Genomic DNA, 12288 nt, shown 5'->3' with positions numbered 1-12288 from the left:
CAACCCTTCAAGGATGGTGAAATCAAACAGAGGTGAAACTGAGGACGGAAGAAGATTTCCAGTCATGGTAGTAGGTCAAATTACCGGTCAATCGGGTTCTGCAAATTAGAGAAATCAACCAGAAGCTCAAGCTCAAGCTCAAGGGCAGATGATTCCTCTCGCACAAAGGGGATGTGCCGTTACATGTGTCTACTCTCCTGATGAACTCCAGGTTCTTGCTGAATGGAGATTCGACCTTGACAACATTGCTGCAAATGGGTATGATCTTCGTCCTGAAGTTCAAGCTCAAGGCTGGGAAGAGTATTTCAATAGGCTTCGTGGTCCAGTCTATGTCAAGCTAGTAAAGGAATTCTGGAAACATGCCGACTGTGATGACAATCAAGTGGTTTCCTACATTGCTGGCAGAAGAATCATTATCACAGAGAAGTCGATTGTTGATCTTCTGGGTGAGCACACTAGCACAGGCTACAGATTTCAACTGACAGAATCAAAGGTGAAACCCAAGACCAAGGAAGGAACCAACAAGGCTCTCTACACAAACTATAAGCCTGGCAAGAGTGATTACAAGGTAGTGGAACTTCATCCTAAGCTGAGGATCTGGCACAAGATTCTGCTTCATTGCATCAATCAGAGACCCAAGGGAAGCTCTCCAGACTACATCAACTTTTGTCAGAAAGTGATGTTGTTCTTCATCCAAGATCGCAAGAAGATATGCCTTCCCTTCTTCCTGTTCTCTTACCTCAAAGAGTGTATCAGGAAATCCAGAACCACTGCTTCTCTAAAGTCTGTCATCAGATACATTCCTTTTGGAAGACTGCTCTCAGACCTCTTCATTGAGAGCAAATTGATAGAAGATCTGATTACAGCAGGATGCACAGAGGATCTGTCGACTGTTGCTGGTGATGTCTTCCCCTCCACATCCTTGAAGAAGATGGGATTGATCAAGACAAAGGTTGCACCTGCTCATGAAGACACCTCTGATGAAGTTAGACAGAGAAGAGTCCCTCTTATCGATTATCCTCTATGGTCTCAAGCAGATGATCCAACTGCTATCTTGTGTTATATAGATGATTTGAGGCAACAAGGTTATGAAATAGATGTGGACGAGTTCTTCAGAACCCTGCCACCAGCTCCAGAGTTTGATTCTCCTCCCAAGAAGAAGAAGAAAAGAAAAATGGTTCGTGAGGAATCCTCTGAAGAGTCTGATCCTTCTGATGGTGTTTATCAGAAGAAGAAGAAGGCTGACAAGCCCAAGAGAAAGCATGAGGAACCCACCAAGCCAGATGCTCCATCTGATGGTGATGATGATGATGCTCCTCCACCAAAGAAGAAAAAGAAGCAAGTAAGGATTGTGGAGAAGCCAACACATGTGGAACCAGCTGCTGAAGTAACCAGAATTGAGGCTTCTGCCAGGGTTACTCGGTCTGCAGTGCGATCATCAAGTAAGTCTGCTGTTACAGATACTGATGATGATTTAAATTCACTTGATGCACTCCCTATTTCTGCACTTCTTAATCGAACTGCCACCCCACTCACTCCTATTCCAGAGTCCCAACCAGCTGAACAAACCACTTCTCCACCCAATTCACCTAGATCTTCATTTTTCCAACCTTCTCATGAAGAAGCTCCTCTTTGGAACATGCTTCAGACGCCAAGACCCTCTGAACCTACCTCACCTATAACCATTCAATACAACCCACAAACCTCTGAACCCATCATCTTAGAACAATCTGGACCTGAACCCAGAACCTCTGATCACTCTGTCCCTAGAGCATCAGATCGTCAGGGTCGCAAAACAACTGATACAGAAACCACAACTCCCTGTCCCTCTGTATCTTTTCCCACTAATGTTGCTGACTCCTCACCCTCCAATAACTCTAAGTCCATTCGCAAATTTGATCAAATTGCGAAATAAAAAGAGTCTGCCATTCCTGAGTACTACCATACTGTACCTAGCCCAAGGAGATACCCTGGACCTAGACCAGAACGTCTAGTTGACCCAGATTGTAACGCCCCGATTTCTCGAGTGTCACACAGTAACCGATCACGCGTATTTTCTCAAAGAATTTTCGCCGTTCATTTAATTAATCTTCAATTTACGAGAAAGGTTCATTCAACGTAAAACTCTTGAAACTGTGCGGAATAAATAAACCATGTAATTTCTGAATGAAAATAACTCATTAAATAAAAGGTAGCAATAGACCCAAGAATACAATAACCGAATCCTTGGGCAAAAGCCCTACAATAATGTGAAATCCAAAAATTAGAGAAAATAAATTGATAACCCGATACGGTCTCCCAAAACCCATAGAAAGGAAAAACCCTAGTCTAGATTCTGTTCAAGAACAGCAGCTCCAGCTTCTCGTGCCCTCTTCCTAGCCTGCTCTAGCCTGATCACACTCTTCCGAGGTCCCACAACGTAACGCCCAGGAGCGTGCTGCACACGACCTTCTGGCTTGGCCACAGGTGGTGGTGGTTCCACTACCTTTTCCTCCACCTGCAAGCGTGACTCCACCGTCTCGTCCTCAGAAGGATCTTCCTCCGTGTCCTCCGAAGGGTCTTCTTCTTCTTTGTCCTTCTGAAACCTAGCTGGAGGATGCGGACACATCACTGACCCATCCTTGAGAATCTGGCTCCTTATGATCGTTCCTGTAACACCCCGATTTCCAGGTGTCACTTTAGTAACTAAAAATAAACTTTACGCGGAAAACAGGTCATATTTTTTTCGATTCATTCCTTTTAATTAAAGTGATAGAAAATAAAGACATAACCCAGCAACTAAACTAACCGATAAACAATGATATATACATGTACAACCTCAGCTGCACGCCAACGTCACGCGCACTCGCCGTGACCTCAAAGTAGTGTGCCCGTAGGCAAATATGTACAGAACTAGTAATGTAAGTAAGAAATATCACAAGTACAGTCATCCAAGAGAAAGTCGGCTCCAAAAATGGCCTAAACAAAAGACCCCAATAGTCCGACAGACTCTCTGTGATTCCCCATCAAGAGAACCACACAAAAAGCCATGCATCGGGAACCTACCCTGTCCCAAAAGTAAGACGAATCAGAGCTCTACACAAAATATGACGCCTGCCTAAACCTACCCTCCCAGTACCGCTCAAAGCTCCTCCTCCTCCTCCTCGTCGCTCCCGACGTAGTAGTCGACATCAGTGTCAGAGTCAGAGTCCAAGTCCAAAGCGAACTGAAGTTGGCAAGTTGAAGCTCAGCTCCATGCGTCGTAGCACTCCCATCGTCAAACGTCCACGCTCGTCTGTCCGGTCCTCCATGACCCTTCCCCGGTACGCCGCTCGATGATTCACAGGATCTATCACCCAAGCGGTGGGGGCATGACGGTCCACCAACTCATACCTGATCCCCCCGAGGGAGAGACCACCGAAAACCAGTCCGCCATCGACATCTGGCAGCAGGCCGACCGCCCAAACACAAACATGAAACCAAAGCCAAGGCGCTAGGGTCAACACACGGAAATAAGTAATTATGCACTCAACATGTGACAGGGGTATAGATATATATGTTGATATATATATATATAAATAATCCTAGCATTTTATTGGCTCTAACAATGCTTCAATAATTCAAATAGCATACAATTCCAGTCAGAGTGAATGTATGCGTGAAATGCAATCAATATGATCCGGATAGTTCAAGTGGGATGGGCACCATCGAGTCAGTCCTAACATCGGCCTAGTGTTTAACCATTTCCGCTCGGGTGTCACTTACAAACCCATGCATAGTCGGATCAGCCCGCTATGCCGAAGATACACCCAGGTGTTCTTCGATGAAGGCAATTCCCCAACCTTCGTGAAGCATTCCCGTTCTTCACTTGTGAAGCATTCCCGTTCTTCACTTGTGAAGCATTCCCGTTCTTCACTATTGGTGAAGCATTCCCGTTCTTCACCTAATGATGCATGATGCAATATGGTTAGCCAAACATCGAATCGTCCTCGCAACACAAGCGTTTAGCTTAAAACCCAATTTCAAAACCCAAGAGTTTAGTGTCGGTCAATACAACACAACTCCAACAACAAGAGTACTAGAGTACTCGGTGACTTTCAATCATCACCGTAGATCGCCTCAGTGGCTTTCCCCAATTCCCAGAAACTTCAAGACTTGTCGACATTTCCCCGTCTTTCACAATCATTTTCCCCTTTAGGTTTTCCTATATTTATTCGTTAATAAAAATGTTTCGAATTTAATTAGTCAGGTTATGAGTTTAATTCTTTGATGACTAAGTTCTCTAAGGTCTTTAGTTTTCGAAATTCTATTCATTCTAAGTTTGCCAAAATCCCACCAAATGTAACCCCCGGGGAAAGTCTAAGTATATGAACGATAGCTAAGTCTCAAACCTTGAGTTTGGACTTGCCTAGGGTTGTTCATTCAACCCGAAAGATCAAAAGGAATCAGTTCAGTGATTCTTCGCTCCGAAATCGCGTCAAAACGCACAATTCAATACAACATCAATATCATAAGTTATGAAAACAATCATAACAATAAATCATCATCATAAACAATATCAAAATCATACATAAGTCGAATTTATCGACGCCTATCATGCAATCTTATCTAATATGTAAGTTGCCCTAACCTCGAGTTGCTCCAGCCTCGTGGTCTAAATTTCCTTCAAACAATTGCTCTGAGAAACCCAAAGTTCCTTCAATTGAACCTCGGAGAAAACAAAGCAGAAATCCAAACAAAATCGATTAGCTCGATCACAATACAACTCATTAGCGATAGACAAAGCATTAAAGCTTCATAATACAACAATCAGGTACGAAAAGACAAGTTTTCGAAAACGAAAACTCCCCCTCCCCCTTGCCTAAGCTCTCGGCCATAAGGAGAAAAGAGCTGCGGCTCTTTTTCTTCGATCTAATCTGATTACAAGGTAGTTTTAGGGTAAAACTAAGGTAAAGAAACTGTCGGAAAAATTTTCGGACGATCGGATCGAAATACGGCTATTCAGGGGCGTTTTGGTCCTAAATAAAAGCTCAAAACCTCAAAGTTAACACTTCGGAAAACAAATTTGACAGCGATGATCCTAACGACATTTGTAACAACTAATCCTAAAGGCACAAAGTTGGATTGCGACTTTTCGACATTAAAGTTTCGAAATGTGCGCAAAAAGGGTTTTGAATCAGTTTCTCAGATCCTTGACAACTCGATCAAAATCGGCGAATACCGGCGAGTGTTCTAGGCTCTTGGGCACGTACAGAAGATACGCCAACAGAAAAATCAGGAAAAACTGACAGTTTTACGAAAAGCTCGAATCTTTGAGCACAGAAACAGCTAAAGAAACGCAGTAGAAACAGTGATCAGAGGTAAGAATCAAGCTAGTTACCTCGATACCTTGAAGTAGGAACGAACTGCGCGAAGATCGGTCAAGTTTCGGCGAAAATCTTCCTCCCCTCTTTCTCTCCTCAATCCGCAGCTCTAATGGAAGAAAATGTGAAGATATTTTGATTTTTCAACTATTTATAGGAAGGTGAAATCGCGGGAAAATGAAAATTTCGCGATTCCGATTTTTGCAGCACATTCATCGATGAATTCTAAGAGAGATTCTGGCGACAGAATTCCAGAACTCAAAACAAATCTCTAACATTTGGGAAAAACGATCCCTAAAATCTCAAAAGCGGTGTAAGTTAATCTGTCCCGAAAAACTACTTTTTGCTGTGAAGGTCAGACGACAAAACTTCATTCTGAAGAAAGATTGGAAACATCGAAACAAATCTGGCAACGCGGACGGAAACTTCGTTAAAAGCTCCGAATAGAAAAAGTCTTCATTCAGTGATTGAATTTAGGGTTTTGAAGCAAAGAAATTAGCGTCGTCGGACTTCCTAGAAGTGAATACTATCGTGCGTACAATCCAGGGTTCCGAAATGAAACACTGGTCGAAGGAAAAATAAAGAGAACTTTTAATTTTCCCAAGGATTTGAAATCTCACGTAAACGTTGCTTTAAAAGCGAAATTAGCCTATTCTGGACACTCTCGCCATAAGGCAGGTGTGCAGACGACTCGCACTAACTCCTAAAACAACTACGCAACATTCCTCAAGCAATTCCTGAACTTTCTTTTTCATTAATCTTTCTCAAACATCAAACTCCTGTCACGCTTACACTGATTCTACGCGTGAGTCGGAAATTAAACTTGTTCTGTAAATCCAGGTCTTACAGTTCCTGTACTATTCCTCTCCAAGAGTACCGCACCGCCGACATAGATCCTCCGAACTCCGGAATTGTCGTTCTCCCAGAGTCGGTCTTCTTCTGGTCTATCCAGAATGATCTCCCACCTCGTGATCGCCTCCACTGTCTAAGAGGCCGGCATCTACCCCCCCGCCCCAAATAAACACATAGACAAGTAGAGCAAGGGTCAGGTCTCATATTCTCATAGAAACATTCACATATACATGTACAAGGTATAATAAGCATAATTTTTAAGTTATATCTCAGTCAGTCACCTAAGTTCAGTTAGGCTAGCGACCTCACCATTCACACAACCACCTCAACACCAATGGCCATATTCACGATCATCCGCAGATGAACAATTCTCGGAGGGGACACACCGTACAACCCTCATTCATGTGGGGGACACACCGTCCACTGGACACACCGTCCGTCCACAGAATCACAAGGTGACCGCAGTCAACCAAATCACGTGGGGACACACCGTACAACCCACAAAACACCCTCGCGTGCAAGTAACCGTTTGTCTCTAACGGTACCATCGTTCTCATGGCCCACAGTCTTCACTAGACCTATGTCCAATAACATCACATTTTACTTGCAAGCGATAAAGTTCTCATTTCTCTTTGTTAGGGCTCTAATAGTCAACCTAGAGTCTTAACATTTTCAACAGCGGATAATGCAACTTAAATGACAGTAATAATCACAGCACCAAAAGGAATTACAGCTGGATGAGCGACCTTTTTTACAGAATAATCCAGCCAGTAACAAAATTCATCAATACCATACAAGTAAATTAGATATTCCAAATTCAGAAAACATCCAACCCAAAAACTAGTAGATTCAAGTTTTATGAAACAACTGTCATATTCATTTTCTAAAAAAAACAGCAGGAACAGCGATCACTAACGACTATCACTCGAACTCAATTCTCAACCGAATATGACATACTATACATGCCTGGAAAGCTATTTCGAAAATCTACCACTTTCTAGTTTAACACGTTTTCTTTTGAAACCCAGAACTTGGTGATATTAGGATCTGAAGTTCGCTGTCCGGTACAGGGAAAACAGCAGGTGTATCAGTCACTAAAACCGATCTCCAGACCTCATTACTAAACCAACAATTTTTGTTCTTTATACGCCTAGAAAGCTAATTCGAAGATCTATAACTTCCTAGTTTACCACATTTTCATCTGAAGATCAGAAATAGGTGATATCGGGCCATGAAGTCCGTTGTCCAGTACAGAAAACTGGAAGGGTCACTTCTGCCCTAAATTAAAATTTTGAAGATGCAGGTGCAAAGTTTCAAAGCCATTTTCCAGCAACAAAACGTCATATATTCTTGTGTAATCACCCTAAGAAAAGGTTTCAGAACCTAACACATCTCAATCATCACGTTGGACAAATAAATTTCATGCCAAACTTAGCAAGTATTGCATGGGATCTTCACAAAGCATCAAGGTCTAAGGCAAGAATAGCAAATAGTGAAACAATAACACATGGTATCTCATGGCAAAATCCAGCAAGCATCATGATCATAAAAGTCCAGCAAGCTATCCCATAACCAAACCCTCATGCAAAAACCCTCCAACAACAAAAACCTTTCACGACAAATCATGGCAACAATTCCCTAACAACCTACCCAATCCTAGGACCAGCCCTTACATTGCTAAAACCTTGATGAAAGAAGAAAAAGATGAAGTTTTGAAGAAGCTTTTCCTTGCTGTCCAAGTTCCCTCCCTCTTTCTCCTTCTCGAATCCTCTCCCTCTCTCTCGTGATCTCACTATCTCTTGCTCCCCTTCACGACGGCGGCCGGCGGTAAGGGTGGAAGGTGGCGGCTCCTCTCTTCTCCTCTCCTTTCTCTCTTCTGTTTTTAGGTGATGGAGGTGCTGCCCAAGGGCTTCTAATTCAGATTTTGTGTGAATGAGAAAAACTCCTCCCCCCAAACCCTATTGAACCCGCGGCTACACATGCATGGGCTAGGGTTTTGAAATTTTTTTCTTTCTAAGCCCAACCAAGTAAAACCCTGAACCCAACTAATTACTCACTTAAACCGGTCTGACTTATGAGAAAACCAAACCACTTTTTAATAAAAACAAGATTAAAACAGGAATTAAAAGGAAAATTCTCCAATTAACCCGCTGGTACTGTACAGCCAAAACCATCGTCACTAAAACTACAATATCTCGAGGTACCGATATCGGAATGACCTGATTCCACTTCGAGAATTTTCTACACTTAAAGGGCTACAACTCTCATGAAGAAAGTTTTCCTAAATGAGGTCGTTAAGACCCTCTAAAATTCACACAAGTTGACAGTTGAAATCTGCCAATTTCCAAACTTGAACAAAACCCTCATTTTATTCAATCTTTCTCAAAAACAAAACAAACTAAAATAGGGCCTTACAATACCACCCCCCTTAAAAATAGTTTCGCCCTCGAAACTTAAGGGTTTACAAACAAATCGGGGTGTGACTCCCGCATCTTATTCTCTAGTTCCCTTGTGGCATCGCCTGTCGCTTGATTCCAAACGACCTTCACCAAGGACACCTCCTTGTTCCTCAGACGTTTGGTACTCTTGTCGACAATATTGATGGGTGGCATCACCATCGTCAGATCATCCTTTAGCTGAATGTCGTCAGGTTCAAGAACGTGAGAATCGTCAGCCATGTACTTCCGCAACTGTGACACATGGAGTACATCATGGATATTGGATAGGAAAGGCGGCAACGCAATCCTATATGCCACTGGCCCAACTCGTTCCGTTATCTGGTACGGTCCAATGAACTTTGGAGTAAGCTTCTTAGACTTGATCGCCCTTCCGACACCTGTCATCGGGGTAACCCGGAAGAAGACATGATCTCCAACTTGAAATTCCAGCTCTTTCCTTCGATTGTCAGCGTAACTCTTCTGACGACTCTGCGAGGTCCTCATCTTTTCTTGGATTCGCTTCACTTCTTCGGTGGTTTGCTGAACCAACTCAGGTCCAATCACCAAGTTCTCCCCATCTTGAGGCCAGCACAGAGGCGTACGACACCTCCAACCATACAAAGCTTCATAAGGTGCCATCCCGATGCTCGCATGAAAGCTGTTATTGTAGGTGAACTCAATCAGCGGTAACAACTCATCCCAGCTTCCTTTATGATCTAGCACACAAGCTCTTAGCAAATCCTCCAAGGATTGAATAGTTCTTTCGGTTTGCCCATCCGTCTGTGGATGATAAGCGGAACTCAATCTCAGCTTGGTTCCCAAAGCTTGTTGCAAAGCTCCCCAGAAACGTGAGGTAAACCTCGGGTCTCTGTCCGACACAATGCTAGATGGTACCCCATGCAGACGAACAATCTCTGCAATGTAGATTTCTGCTAGTCTCTCCACCTTGTAGTTCAGATTGATCGGCACGAAGTGAGCGGTCTTCGTCAGTCGATCAACCACTACCCAAATTGCATCAAATCTCCTTCGTGTTAGGGGTAACGCCGTCACGAAGTCCATAGAGATGCTATCCCATTTCCACTCTGGAACTTCCAACGACTGTAGTTTTCCTGCTGGCTTCTTATGTTCCACCTTAGCCTTCTGACAAGTCAAACATTTCGACGCATACTCGGCTACTTGCTTCTTCATCCCGGGCCACCAGAAATGAAGTTTCAGGTCTTGGTACATCTTGTTCATCCCCGGATGAATGCTCAACCTGCTCTTGTGACCTTCATCCAAGATCAACCTCCTCATAGCTGCGTCATTGGGTACACAAACTCGTCCCTTGCAACGCAGTATGTTATGGTTTCCGATAGCTAACTCCGGTGCCTTCCCTTGAGTAACTAGTTCGCGCCACTCAAGTAATCCTTCATCGGTCTCTTGCTTCGATTTGATCTCATCCAAGAGTCCACTCGACACCGTCACCATCCCGAAGCTAAGCTTCCCTGGAGCTATCTTCACATCCAAACTCAGATCTCGGAACGCCTCCAGCAGTTCTAACTCCTTGACCATCAACGAGGATACATGCATAGCCTTTCGACTAAGAGCGTCAGCTACAACATTGGTTTTCCCCGAATGATACTGTAGGTCAAACTCGTAGTCCTGCAGAAATTCCATCCATCTTCGCTGTCTCATGTTCAAATCTTTCTGATCGAACAAATACTTCAGACTCTTGTGATCACTGTAGATCGTGAACGTACTGCCATACAGGTAATGCCTCCAAATCTTGAGAGCATACACTATAGCAGCCAACTCCAAATCATGCGTAGGATAGTTCTTCTCATGAATCTTCAGTTGTCGCGAAGCATAAGCAATCACTTTCTTCTCCTGCATCATTACACAACCCAACCCATTATGTGAAGCGTCACAATAAACGTCATATGGTTCTCCTTCCTTGGGTAAGGCTAGTATCGGTGCAGTAGTCAATCGCTTCTTCATCTTCTGGAAACTCTCTTCACATTTCTCCGTCCATGCAAAAGGTTGATTCTTCTTTGTCAACTGAGTCAACGGTGAAGTCAACTTTGCGTAATCCTTCACGAAGCGTCTATAGTAGCCAGCAAGTCCAACAAAACTCCTGATGTCGCTTGCTGTCTTAGGTTGTTCCCAAGACATGATCGATTCAATCTTGCTGGGGTCTGTTGGTCAATTCGCAAGTGTACGAATACCTCCGGGTTTTAAAATATCGAACCACAGGGATTGTGAGTGAGATTTGTTGATTTAAGTCTAAAGTTTGCAAGTTCTTAAAGCAGTAAAATTCAGAAATTGGTTTTGGTTGATGGTGACAGAGGTTTTGCAAAAGAGCAATGATGCAAATGTTGGAAATAACAAAGAATGGTAAATTGCCTTGGGTTGTTGATCATCTAATCCACTTTAGTCCACCTATCCTATGCATGTGAAACCTTGATTTAACTCTTGTTGTTATAGCCTATGTACTTACTAGTTGATTCCTCACAAAAGTAATTCTCTCAAATTGAAAGTTAAGCCCAATTCCTTGTGTACTTAAACATTCATAAGAGGTATGATAGCATGTATATTCAGGCCAACAAAATCCTACCCTCACTCTATGCCTAGAAGCAAGTATAGAAGGATCTACTTCAATTCATGTCCCTAAATCATAACAAACTTCCATTTGATTATAATCTAGTCTATAGCAAAGGTGCACCAAAGCTAAACATGCAATAAGGAATTGAAATACAAGATTGAATCAAGAACTCATGCATAGAGATAGGGTTTAACAAACTAAAATTTCATAGAATCTCTTAACCCAAAGCAAAAAAGAAACTAGCCACTCATGGCTAGAGAATTCATGCAGAAAATGTAATGAAAACCTGAGAAAAATACAAGTTGGAAGCCTCCCTTGGCCCCAGAGTTCTCCTCAGCTCTCAAACTTGATCAAAAATGAGTAAAAATGTCTAACTCCCAAAGAAAATGGCCTAAAACCTTATTTATACACAAAGAATACGAGTCTGGGCGCTCAGGCGCCAATTCAGAGCGCCTGAGCGCCAATTGCATGTTAAAAAACATGCTTCTGGACCTAATTCGCGCCTAGGCGCCAATTCCCAGCGCTTGGGCGCCAATTCATAGCCCTCCAATATTTTGCACTAGTGCCTAGGCGCCAATTCCCAGCGCCTAGGCGCTCAAGCTCGCCTTGAACAGCCTTTTCAGCTTCTGTAACTCCTCTTTAATTCCTCTTTTAAGTCTTCCTTCAATTCCATGCTTCTTGGCTTTCTTTCTTCTTCAGTTTTTGATCTGCATACTTAACCACAAAGACAAGGAAAAATCTAGAAGCTCAAAGAGCTCATTAGCACAAGAGGTCCTTCATAAAACAAAAGAAAATCATGCAAGTCCTAAACTTAACTTAAAATGCAAGAAAACTCCCTATAAAACTACAAAATTACCAAAACAAAATAAAGACTCAAGAAAAGATAAAAATGCATGAGAATGCATGAAACACTACATGAGACTCAACAAAAAGACTCAAAACAAACAAAGAAATGACCCTAAAAACACTACTAAAATAGGGTCATCACACCACTATACTCAACGACAGCTCGCCCTCGAGCGTAAATAACACTCGCTTGCCCTCAAGCGCAAGAAATGCTCCCAAACAAGTGCTC

This window comes from Lotus japonicus, chromosome 4, assembly GCF_012489685.1.
Source record: "Lotus japonicus ecotype B-129 chromosome 4, LjGifu_v1.2".
NCBI lineage: Eukaryota > Viridiplantae > Streptophyta > Magnoliopsida > Fabales > Fabaceae > Lotus > Lotus japonicus.
The sequence above is the reverse complement of the archived record's forward strand: the minus strand, read 5'-3'. Positions refer to the sequence as shown.